Source organism: Pseudorasbora parva, chromosome 1 (assembly GCF_024679245.1).
Source record: "Pseudorasbora parva isolate DD20220531a chromosome 1, ASM2467924v1, whole genome shotgun sequence".
Taxonomy (NCBI): Eukaryota; Metazoa; Chordata; class Actinopteri; order Cypriniformes; family Gobionidae; genus Pseudorasbora; species Pseudorasbora parva.
The window spans coordinates 36905741-36918737 of NC_090172.1; positions in this window are offsets into that span (position 1 = coordinate 36905741).

The window sequence follows — 12997 nt, forward strand, 5'->3', positions numbered from 1 at the left end:
ATACATTTGACAAAAGAGAAAAAAAAAAGTCATTTATACGTGGATTTTGCTGCATTTAAAAACAAACAAACAAACAATTAAATAAATATTATCAATAAATATTCAGTATGGTTATGCATCTATGCAAATAACAATATCATAAACCAAGAAGAAAACATTTAAAAATAGAATGAAAAAATTCTGAAATGCTAATTCTGAAATGAAATGCTGTTTCTTGTCAGTCACAAATATCTGCTCATTAAGGACAAAAAAATAAAACTACACTACAGCTCCTATATTGCAATTATTAATAAATAAATAAACCATTGAATAGGCATTTTCACTACACATCCTCAACAGAAAAGCTCCTGTTTGGCAACATGCAAATGAAACAATTTGAAGCTATAGCTGTATACAGTATGTAAATAAGAGTGTGAGGTAATGAGATTGATTGATGAATTTGTTGTATAACGATGGGTGATTGCTGTGAAGCAGTAAACAGGGAGATAATGCTGTCAGTCCAGAGTGTCAGATAAAGTCAAGCCTGTTGGTAGGAGGATGTGGTGGATGATATTAATGAGCATATTAAAACAGGAGATGGAGAGAGAAGCAACAGAGTAAACAGTCTCAGCATAGCTGAAATTCCTGAAGTAAACCCACTGAATTCCACTCCTCTACATGAATCAGAACAGTGCAGCGCCAGCCCTGTTTGTTCTCTGCCTCCCTTTTACACAGCCATCTGCAGTCTTTTACTGGGATTAAGAGCTGCTCTCATTCATAGTTCAAGAAATCAACAATGTTCAGAGGAGAAAAAATACCCTAGAATGAAATATTGAGCCATAAATTTATGACTTCTGACTCTAACCTTAAAACACACACTTCTTTTTTCATTAACCCTTAGAAACTGCCTTTGTGGTGTTATAGAGTACTTTAAGCACATTGCACGTGTTACAACGGTTAACAGCTAACTTAAAGTTCATCTATCTCAGTCTGCATGATGGATGCAAACAGTCCATGAGGATGAATAAACATTACTTAATCTCAGTTTTGTTGAGTGCAGTGGAGTTAAGCCAAGTTCATCATGGTTCTGTTCAGTTGAGCTGAATGGAAATGTTGAGTTCAGCTAAGTCTAATTTAAACAGACCCATTTGGTTTGCATTGAATTTGGAAGAACTAAAAACATTTCCCAAAAGAATCGTAAGCCTAAGAAAATCGTAGAACCATTCCCACCAATGGTCTCTACGACCAAATTAGCTCACTATGCTTTTGAGAAACGCAGTCCAGGTTACATGTTGGCTGGCAGTGTTGGACAAGCAAAGCTAACAAAATCATTATTTAGGATAAGCTGACAGCTATTGCATAGAGGAAGTTCACAATTATAGCCAACTTCCAACTAAACTAGGCTGCTTTGGGGGCACAATTTACTTGCATGGTAGGAATTCAACATAACAAAGAAATGTATACAGGTTTGGAACAACTTGAGGGTGAGGAAATTGACAGATTTAGATTTTTTCTTTAGTCTCTTTAGGCAGGCATTTTGAACCAGTAACCACTTTACTGACAAAAAAATTCTGAAATTCAAATATTGAATTCAATGAAATGTTCTTTATTATTTTTTTTTATCTAAATATGTTTTAAATGTCAAACTTTATATGACAGGATTATTTTTTATTAATATAGCCTATAGCTAAATTATAAATTAATAACATTAATTAGGCTATAATCTATTAATTAACCGGTCTTATGTCAAGAAAAATGCATTGCTCTGATAATGTATGGAATATTATATTAATATGTTATCCATTAAAAAAACAATAGGCCTACCTAGAAGCACGGATATGTCCGTCATCGCATGCTGCTTTCAGTCAGAGAGTCTGAGACAATGAAATGCTTCTCTGCAAAGGTTGCAGTTTGTCTTAGGTTCATCGTAAGTTACTGGGCAGACCCACTATACCTTTTTTCTATACAGCCCTATATCTGGAAATCCTCTTGCGTTTAAACGGTGGACGCGAGCTCGACATGTTTTTAACAAACCACGCAAGTTTACAGCGCATGTTCTCGAGACTCCGTCGCTATGGCAGCAAAGCCGCTAAACCGCAATCTTGTGCATCGCGTCCAGTGTTGGTTTGATACGGGACGCGTCTTTTTGCTTGTAAATACGGGACGATTCCGTATTTCAAGGGCCGGGTGGCAAGAGTTTAATTTGTTTCGTCCTGTCTCTTGAATCGATCCATATTGCAGCACGAATGAGTTTGCTAAAATATTGGTGGGAACAATTTTGCCATCTTAAAATATTGATTGTGACTAGTAGCCTAGCGTCCCCCCTTAACCTACGCCCATGCTCTCAGGAGGCAGGAAGTGAAGCTAACCCTAACTAGATTCGGACGCAGCTTGATGCCTTCCAGATGTGTCTTCCGTAGGCAGCATTTTCCAGGTTTCGGGCGCAGCCTAGAATTGAGTATGACCACGTCAGGCTAGTGAATTCCCAGACATCACCAAACATCTTGATGTGGGACCTGTGTGGGACTGGCTTGTCAGGCTAACGTTAGTTGTTTCCTGCATTTTAGCGATTATTGTTTTTTATAAACATGCCCAGTTCGACGCCGGATTTGTAGCTCAGATGGAGCGGCCCCAACGAACGGTCATGGAAGCAGGTGGTGAGTAAAACTACTTGTTGGCTAATGGTGCCTAAAGTGCACATCAGTAAAGAACTGTATTCATGGGTTGCAGTCACGTGACTTTTTTGCCGCAGTCGCCATCTTTAGGACTTTTGCGTAGCAAACCAGCTTTTTGCAACAGGCCACTGAAGCTCAGGGGGGAGAAAAATAAATAAACTGTACCATGTGTGCAGTTTTGTAAAACTGTGCAAAGTTTACCATCTGTCCACATGGATGTTAATTGGCAATCTGTACCCACAGTTTAAAATCCGTAAAACAGTGCACACCGTTTATTTATTTTACCAGACTGATCTCATGAAATGGCATATGTATGACACGCCAATTCATATGCCATTTATCAAGATCAATAATCGCTTTTTAGTGTGTATACCAACGGCATCTCATTTTATCCCCCTACACTGCCCCTACCCCTAAACCTACCCATCACACACACACACACACTGCCCCTAAACCTACCCATTACAAGAAACATTCTGAATTTTTACATTTTCAAAAAAACTTAATTTAGTATGTTTATAAATCCATTTACCTTGTGGACACACACACACACACACACACACACACACACACACACACACACACACACACACACACACACACACACACACACACACACACATATTCAGACACATTTTGAACGCGTAACTCAAACTCTTCCCTAAACCTAACAATTTTTGTATTATAAAAAACAGGCTATAACAGGCAGATACGACTGTAGGCACAATTTATTCAGAAAGTACAAATATTCCAAGTGTTCTGAGGCCAAACGATTGATTTGAGTCCATCCAACTTTTTTGCTAAAACCATGAAGCAATAATTATAAATAAATAATCAGTATCCAATAATGAAATCAGGCGCCAATTTTCTATATGGAGGAGATCTTTATTGGGCTTGAGAATCGAAGTTATTGGCCCCTGACATAAAGACGGAGGAAGTATTGTTTTCTCAATACTCTCTAAAAACATTTTATGTAAAAAGGGTGCTGATTTTTGACTAAATGTTTTATCAAGCTCTGCAGATAGCCCACCACCTGGGGATTTGTTCCCTTTTAGATTATTTATAGAATCAATAATTTCTGAAAGACTAATGTGTGCATCACAGAGACTATAATCTTCATTATTAATTTGTTTTATGTGAGAGAAGGAATCAAAAAATTCCGTGGTGGACTACTGGCAAAATTTAGAAGAATATAAATCATTATAAAATTTAGCACAAAAGTCTGCAATTATCTTAAAGGTCCTGTTCTTCGCGATCCCATCTTTCAACGTTTAGTTAGTGTGTAATGTTGCTGTTAGAGCATAAATAATACCTGTTAAATTATAAAGCTCAAAGTTCAATGCCAAGTGAGATATTTTATTTAACAGAAGTTTCCTTTCAAAGCCTACAGCCGGTTTGGACTACACCCCTGCACTTCCTTCAGGAATGACGTCACTAGAACCGTTTGTTGACTAACCCTCCGCCCAAAAGTACACGCAACAAAGGGGGTGTGATCTTGTTGCTCTCCGATGTGGAGAAGAGCGCGCATTCAGCGCTTGCATCTCCCCGTTATGGTAAGAGGTGTGACCTTTCTGGGCAAAGTGCGCTAAGCTGCTGTCCAATCACAACACGGCAACCGTTAGAACTCGTTACGTATTTCTGAAGGAGGGACTTCATAGAACAAGGAAATCATCAGGCCGTTTTTAGGACAGAGGAAACAGCGCTGTACAGATAAGTAAATTGTGTGAAAAATACTGTTTTTTTTTTACACGCGAAACATGAACTCATGTTATATTGCACACTGTAAACACAATCAAAGCTTCAAAAACACATGAAAAACGGGACCTTTAAAATTATCAGTTACATTTCTATTAATACGTAGTTGCTGAATATAATTTTTTAGTCGCTGCCTTTCTAACCTAAAGAAATAGGCAGAATTCTGCTCACCCTCCTCTAGCCAATTCCGTCGAGATCTGATAAAGGCGCCTTCAGCCTTCTGTTTATATATATCCTCTAAATTATGTTTTTGATCAACAAGCTCAATTTTTTCTAAGTCTGTAAGATCAGCCACATTTTAACACAAGAATGCTGAAATTCTAGCCATAATCTGATTTTCATTACTTTTTCTTAATTTAGCTAACAAACTATAGCCTAGAAATCTAGACGCACCTTAGCGGCAGGAAATGTAATCTGCCCAATACCCTTCTGAGCTGCAACTCTCAATACCCTTCTGAGCTGTATTCCCCTAACTCTTGCCGGGCCAATCACATCGTGGATAGAGTCGGTGGGCAGGGCCATAATGACGACGGCCGAGTTGCGTTTGCGTGCTTCTAGTAAACGCAGAAACTGGCGAACGGCGGTCTTTCGAATCAGCTTTGACCGTGACTTTGGAAGACTTGGAGTTAAGCTTTTCTTGAAAAAGTTAAGCTTTTTGAAAAGAACAAAGAACGGCACTGAAGTCATTCTTAAAAAGGGAAGATGTGTTCGGAGTTTTGCTGACCGGATACGGCGAATGTTTATTCTATCAACAAGCTCTGTTTCACCTTCATTGCTCTGGTTGGTTGTAGCGCTATCCTATCGCGTGCAGAGGGAGTTTGAAAGACAACCGTTTATCCCGCCCCTCGGATTGAGCCCCGTCAATGGTGAGTTTCCAGACCAAACATCTTGATGTGGGTCTGGCTTGTCAAGCTAAACAAACTACTATATTTACGACAATACTTCCCAATTTCATATTTAAGAAGTTCCCAGTTATTTTTTGAATTTCGTTGTGTTGAAGAATTGAGGTGTTAAGTTTCCAATATGAGCTAGAGGTGGCTTTATGGTCAGAAAATAGTGAGGGAAGTATATCGGTCTTTATATTTCATAACTCTGCTGAGGTCAACCAAAAATAAAGTCGGGATTGTCTAGAGAGGGAATTGTTGCTCCATGTGAATACCTTTTGCAAGGGATGGGTTTTTCGCCACACATCTACAACAGATTTTTTTTGCATAGGATAATAAATACTCAGAATTAGTATTAGTAGGGGGGGGGGGGGTATAATTGCTAATGTATATGGGTATAATTCACCAAAAGATAATAAGGTGTTTTTTAATAAACTAGAAACGCATATGTGATATGTTATAGCATATAACATACATGTTTCTAGTTTATTAAAAATACCTTATTATCTTTTGGTGAATTATACCCATATACATTAGCAGTAATACAAGTCATATTTGCAAACTGAAAAGCAAGTATAATGTAGTGACCATTGATGTCACAATCAGTAGCCAGGATCTTTCCAAAAAAATGCCTTTTAATATACAAACTCCTGCAGAATATTAATTTCCGTAAGACATCCACATATCTAGCCCCCATTGTGATCTCCATAAATTGACATCTTGTAAAGTTTAATGAGATTCTTGTATGAAACAAAGATCTGTGTTGAGACTTTTAAGATACAGAAAGACTGCTTTACGCTTAAGAACGTTTCGTAGCCCTCTACAATTTAAAGAAATAACAGGGACATAGAATAAAGAGATGAAGAAAATAGAAAGAAAAAAAGAACAGAACAATAAAAGAAAGAATTAGTTCTAAGAACAAGTATAAGGACTAATGCTGGGTACACACCAAAATATTTTTTACATCTTATAAGATTTTCAAAATGTGATAAGCCACATACATAAGGACAAATAATCCTAGATTTAACCATTTTGCTCCTATAGTGTGTGGCGTGCCATGATGTGACAAAGACAGCACACCACACACAAACAGATTTTTAACCAGAGTCCCGACCGTTAACACAGGAAATCTCGCAAAATCTCGCGAGACTTCAGGCCGGCGACACACTAGTGCCTGAAAACGCGCCGTGCATGCTAGAAATAAAACAGCCTATTTTTCACGCAACATGCAAGCGTGTTGGAAGCATTCCAGGCAAAATAGAATACACTGCAAAAAATGCTCTTTTTACTTAGTCATTTTGTCTTGTTTCTAGTCTAAATATTTAAAAATTAAATCAAAATGCATTTACCAGATAAGTAAAACAACATAAGATCTTGTTTTGTTGAAAATAACATAAAAATGTTTTTTGAAAAAAAAAGAGTTTTTGCTTAAAAAAGGCACAATTATCGGCCAAAGGGGTGAGAAAAATTATCTAGTTTTTGACTGAAATCTTGTTTCTGTCCAAAACAGAAATAAGATTATTTTTCTCACCCCATTGGCAGATCATCATTTTGCTTGTTTGAAGCAAAAACTCACTTGATTTCGATTTTTTCCCCCCAGAAAACAAGCAAAAATATCATGTCATTTTGCTTATCTAGTAAATGCATCTTTATTTAAGAATTTTTAGATATTTGGACTGGAACAAGATAGGCTAGAGCATTTTTTGCAATGTAGGAAAATATGTTTAGATGTCATTTTGACAAATACATATTAATAAATTACATTTTGATGTTTGAAAGTCTTTAGGTTGTGACATAAATGCAAATATAACTGTAATTTAAATAAATATAATTATCGATTTTCAAATATTGCACGTCAATACAGAACGAAATATACTGCAGCCTATTTTGCCATCAATACCATAGATATGTATAGTCTATTCACTGCCGAGTGCCGACGTTGTCTTTGCTGTATCAGTAGGTTATATATTTATGTTGAACATGAAGTAAACATGAAGTATAGGCCAATTTCCTGTACATCAATAGCAGCAGCAGCGCGTCAGACACGCTTCTGGTGTGCAAAGGCAAAACGGCATGCAGTTGACACGCAACAGAAACGCCACGCTTACAGTAGGTCTCCGGCCTCAGAATAAGCACGGCGGATGATATGCAGGAAGAAATCGCGATGATAGTCTTTGGAATGATTTGCACAGAAAATTCACGCAAAAGAAAAAAAGGGTTTGGGTGAAGTCGTGGAGATGGCTGAACGGTCTGTAAATGTTACAGAGTGAGCTAGCAATGGTATAAAAAAAAATCACACTGCTATGGTTTGTTTTAAATAATTGTTGTTCTCGGGTGTCTTTTAAAAAATAGATATTATTCTCTTTGAAATTGCCTTATTAAATACACTTTAAATAATTGTTTTAAAGTCAAAGCTTCTTTCAGTCCATGACTATTTGATGTTACATTTACATTTAATAATTTAGCAGAAGCTTTTACCCAAAGCGACTTACAAAAAAGGGGAGAGCAATAGAAGCAACGAAACAAACAAGGCCAACAACCTGTAAGAGCTGTAAGAAGTCTCAGTTAATTAGCACAGTACAAATGTTTTTTTTTTTTGGGTTAGAATTAAATAGAACTGTTGACACCGTAGCCTTTTTTTTTGATTGGATATATTTCATTTCACGTGAGTGTGCGCGCGTTTGTCCTCGGGGTTCCCCCCACACATCAGGATTTCTGATCGTAAATATTCAACATGTTGAACATTTACGATTGGCAATTGGGACGGCTCCGACGTTCTTCCGAGCAGGTTTGGACACTCTTAACACACTTCACACCACAGGAAAATCTGATAAAATAATCTCTAGAACCATCAAGATAATCGGGACCGAGCTAGGATTGTCGGAAGGGAGGAAATCGGCGCAAAATCAGCCTGATTATCTTTTGGTGTGTACCCAGCATAAGTCACGGAGATAGGGAACCTAACGGGTCAGAATCTAGAGAGCAAACATACAATTGAGAAACAACAGCTATAATTCCCCTTTTAAATGTGTAAAATATATATATATATATATATATAATTTTTTATTTTTTTTATTTTTTTACTTAAATCGAAGAAAGTTTGAAATAATCAAATTTCTTGCAAAAAAATAAAATAAAAATTTCAGGGAATTTTTCCTGGAAAAAATGTCCAGGTAAGAAATAAAAATAAGCACATCACCATTAGAAGTGGGCAGTGGTCATTTTGGATTAAAGTGGAAGTTCAAGAATTCACTTTCATATCAATTTTAAAGTCAAGTAAACGTAGAATTAGTAAGTGTGGATTGAGTGCGGTTCTCCATCAGAAACTCAGTGTCCTTGGCGGCACGCCAATCTCAGTAAAAACGTGAGGTCAATTGGAAGATGATTCCACAAGTTTTATTGTTTGAATTAACATGGCCAAGTCGGTGTGCCACATCAACTACTTCAGGGAACTTATCTTTAAATTGTGGTAGAAGACGTTGGCACACGTTGATTACCTCCTGACAACCTTTTGTCTTTCTTTCTCTGTAATTCCATGGATTCTCAGGTTCCATTCGATTTTCTCGCTCAGAGTTTTCATCTGTTTCCATCATTCCAGAGATTTGTGAGATCGTATTCCTGCAGATCTCTTCCTTCATGTCTTTAATCATTCGTGAGTTTTCACCAATCAGCTTTTCCAAACCTGTCTGATCTGTTTTTCACCAACTGTGAGAGCTCTGAGAGTTTTTTTTAAATAACTGTCGCATTTATGTTATCAGTTCTCAGAAGTTTAACGACCGGGGAACGTCTCAGGTTACGTATGTAACCCTAGTTCCCTGAGGGAACGAGACGCTGCGTCGAAACGCTGTGAGAACGCCTCTGCGTTAATGCGTCGTGAAGCGCCTGTAGAACCATTCCATCGGAAAAAAGATCGATCGTCGGCGTGATGACGTCATCGACCGGAAGCTATAAAACGTCCGTGAAAACAAACAGGAACTAACTTCTGATAAAGCCTGAAGTAAGTGATCACGGACACGCCGGGAGTATGGCAGAGCGACGCAGCGTCTCGTTCCCTCAGGGAACTAGGGTTACATACGTAACCTGAGACGTTCCCTTTCGGGGAACTCGAGCTGCGTCGAAGCGCTGTGAGAACGCTTATACCCACATCGCCATAGGACCAAGTGTCTCGTATGTGTGAAGCCGAAGCGCACACGGTTACGAGAGTACCTGTGCCCCTACTGTAGATGCCAGGTCTAGTTCGTAGAACCTGACGAAGGTAGAAGGAGACGACCATCCGGCCGCGTTGCAGATATCGTGAAGGGAAGCCCCCGACAAGAGTGCTTTAGAAGCAGCCATACCCCTGGTTGAGTGCGCCCGGACAGCCAGTGGAGATGGCTGCCCGGTAGCTTCATAAGCAAGTGAGATGGCCTCGACCACCCACTTGCTCATCCTCTGCTTGGATACTGGGGCCCCCTTCTTAGGGGGTCCAAAGCAAACAAACAATTGTTCCGATTTCCTCCACAGGGCAGCTCTGTGGACATAAGTATCCAGTGCCCTCACAGGACACAGCAGATTTAACCTTTCCTGGTCTGACGTCATAAACGGAGGAGGACAGAAGGCTTGTAGAGTGATGGGGCCCCGTGGGCTCGTAGGAACCTTGGGGACATAACCCGGCCTGGAATGCAGAAATGCTTTCACCATCCCTGGCGCAAACTCTAGACATGAGGGCCCTACTGACAGGGACTGAATATCTCCTATCCTTTTAAGAGATGAAATGGCCAAAAGGAAGATAGTTTTTAAGGTGAGGAACTTATCCGAAACCTCCTCCAGAGGTTCGAACGGAGGTCCGGACAAGCCCCTCAAAACAATGGCCAAGTCCCATGCTGGGACCCTCGAGTGCATAACTGGCCTCAACCTTAATGTGCCACGAAGGAAGCGTGTAATTAGAGGGTGTCTTCCCAAAGACACTCCACTGCAAGGGACGTGGAAGGCACCCAAGGCCGCCACGTACACCTTAAGTGTGGAGGGGGTCAACCCTGCCGAGAACCTTGCCTGCAGGAACTCCAGCACTGTACCAACCGGGCAGTTAACTGGGTCCCACTGGCGTTCTCTGCACCATGCTGAGAAAAGTCTCCATTTCAAAGCGTACAGCTTCCTTGTGGACGGAGCTCTGGAGTGTAGGATGGTCTCCACGACCTCGGCCGAGAGACCTTCCTCTATGAGCCTAGCCCCCTCAGAGGCCAGGCCCACAGTTTCCACATCTCCGGGCGTGGGTGCAGGAATCTCCCGCCCGCCTGAGAGAGTAGATCCCTCCTGATCGGAATCTCCATCGGAGAGCCTTCCAGGAGAGATATCAGGTCCGAAAACCATACTCGGGTCGGCCAGTTCGGAGCCACTAGAAGTACCTGGGCCCCGTCCCGGCGTACCCTCTCCAGAACTCCTGGAAGCAAGACAATCGGGGGGAAGGCGTACAGAGGCAGCCTCGGCCACTCCTGTACCATGGCATCCAGCCCCAGCGGGGCCGGATGGGTCAGAGAAAACCACTGCGGGCAGTGAGAATTCTCCGCCGAAGCGAACAGGTCTATCTCCGCTTTCCCATAAACCTTCCAAAGGAGCTCCACCACCTCTGGGTGGAGTCTCCAGTCCCCGGGCCTCGGCCCCTGTCTCGACAGGCTGTCTGCTTCCTGATTCAGGGCCCCCGGGATATATACTGCCCTGATTGACAGCAATTTCCCTTGGGCCCACAGGAGGATCCGATGTGCCAATTTGAACAACGGGCGAGACCTCAGACCCCCCTGGTGATTTATATAGGCCACCACGGACGTGTTGTCTGTTCTGACTAGTACATGGTGGCCCCTGAGGTCGGGCAGGAACTGTTTCAATGCAAGAAACACTGCGAGCATCTCTAGCCGATTTATGTGCCAGTGCCGCTGATGTTCCTGCCATAGACCCTGGGATGAGCGACCACTCTTGGTCGCCCCCCAGCCCGTGAGAGAGGCGTCTGTCTCTAGCGTTACGCGACGAACATGAGCCCCCAACACGGGACCCTGAGATAAAAACCCCGGGTTTTTCCACATGACCAGAGCACGTAGGCTTCGCCGCGTGACTTTGATCGTGCGGAGCGGATTTCCCCTCGGGGAGAACCCTTTTGTTTTGAGCCACCACTGCAGTGGCCTCATGTACAGTAGGCCAAAAGGTATCACGTTGGACGCTGCTGCCATGAGACCTAACAGTTTCTGGAACCGTTTCACAGTGACGGCTCGGCCTAGCTTCTGTTCTTTGGCGGCTGCCAGGATCGATGCTATGCGTGTTGGCGATAATTGCGCCCGCATAATTACCGAGTCCCAGTTCACACCTAGAAAAGTGGTTCTCTGAGCCGGAGAAAGCACACTCTTCTTGGCGTTCAGCCTCAACCCCAGCTTCGACATATGGGCGAGAACAGCATCTCGATGCTGAACCGCCATCTGCTCTGTATTCGCTAGAATCAGCCAGTCGTCGATATAGTTCAGTATGCGGATGCCCTGTAGACGCAGCGGCGCCAGAGCTGCATCCACACACTTGGTGAACGTGCGGGGTGACAGTGCTAGACCGAAGGGAAGTACACGATATTGGTATGCCTCTCCCCCGAAGGCAAACCTCAGGAACTTCCTGTGATGTGGAAGGATGGAGACATGAAAATACGCATCTTTGAGGTCTATGGTGACAAACCAATCCTCCGATTTGACCTGCGCTACAATCTGTCTGAGTGTAAGCATCTTGAATTTGAGCTTGGCCACCGAGCGATTCAATAGCCGCAGATCTAATATCGGGCGTAAGCCCCCATCCTTCTTCGGCACGATGAAGTAACGGCTGTAAAAGCCAGACTCCCTGCTGGGAGGGGGAACCCTCTCTATAGCCCCTTTTTGCAGGAGTGTCTCTACTTCCTGTGCCATTACCAGAGCCTGCTCCGGGCCCACCTCTGTAGGTAGGACACCGCAGAAAGGAGGTGGCCGACTTTTGAATTGAATGGCGTACCCCCTTTCTACTATCTGCAGGACCCAACGAGATATATTTGATAGACGTTTCCATTCGTCTAGAAAATCTACTAAGGGAACCAGCCTCTCGAGGCTGGCCTCTGGTGTATTTTGAGCAACAAATGCAGTGCCCTGAAGCGGCGGACCGGCAGGGAACGACTGACTTGACTGCTCGGGGACCCCCGAGCTCGCGTTAGAACCTCAACGAGCTCCTCACTCGCAGGGGACTGAAGTGGCGAATCTTCAGTCGCGATGCTCTCAACGTCCACCTCCTCTGAGCTGGATAGTTGGAGCACCGGCGACTCTCTCGGGGGGGAAGAAACCGCAATGCGTGCTTCCAAGCCCCGAGAAGAGCCGCTGGATGGAGCAGGTGAGGGCAGAGATAAGGCAGCGCCCGTCTCAAACCCCTCTGCAACATCCAATTGTGAACCCCACGACTGCAGCCTCCGCTCTGCCTCGGCAGCAGCGGGACCAGAGCCGCGGGGAACACGAGCCGAGGCACCCTCCTCGAAGAGTGCCCGGTGGGAGCGCAGCGTTCTCAGTGGCATACGCTCACAGTGCTCGCAAGCAGCCCCCTCGAGGGCTGCCTGGGCATGCTGCGCTCCCAAGCAGGCAACACAAAGAGAGTGTGTATCCCCACTCGTGATGTAGCGTGGGCAGGGATGTACACACCTCTTGAACTGACTGCTTTCACTCGCCATTTCTCTATCTA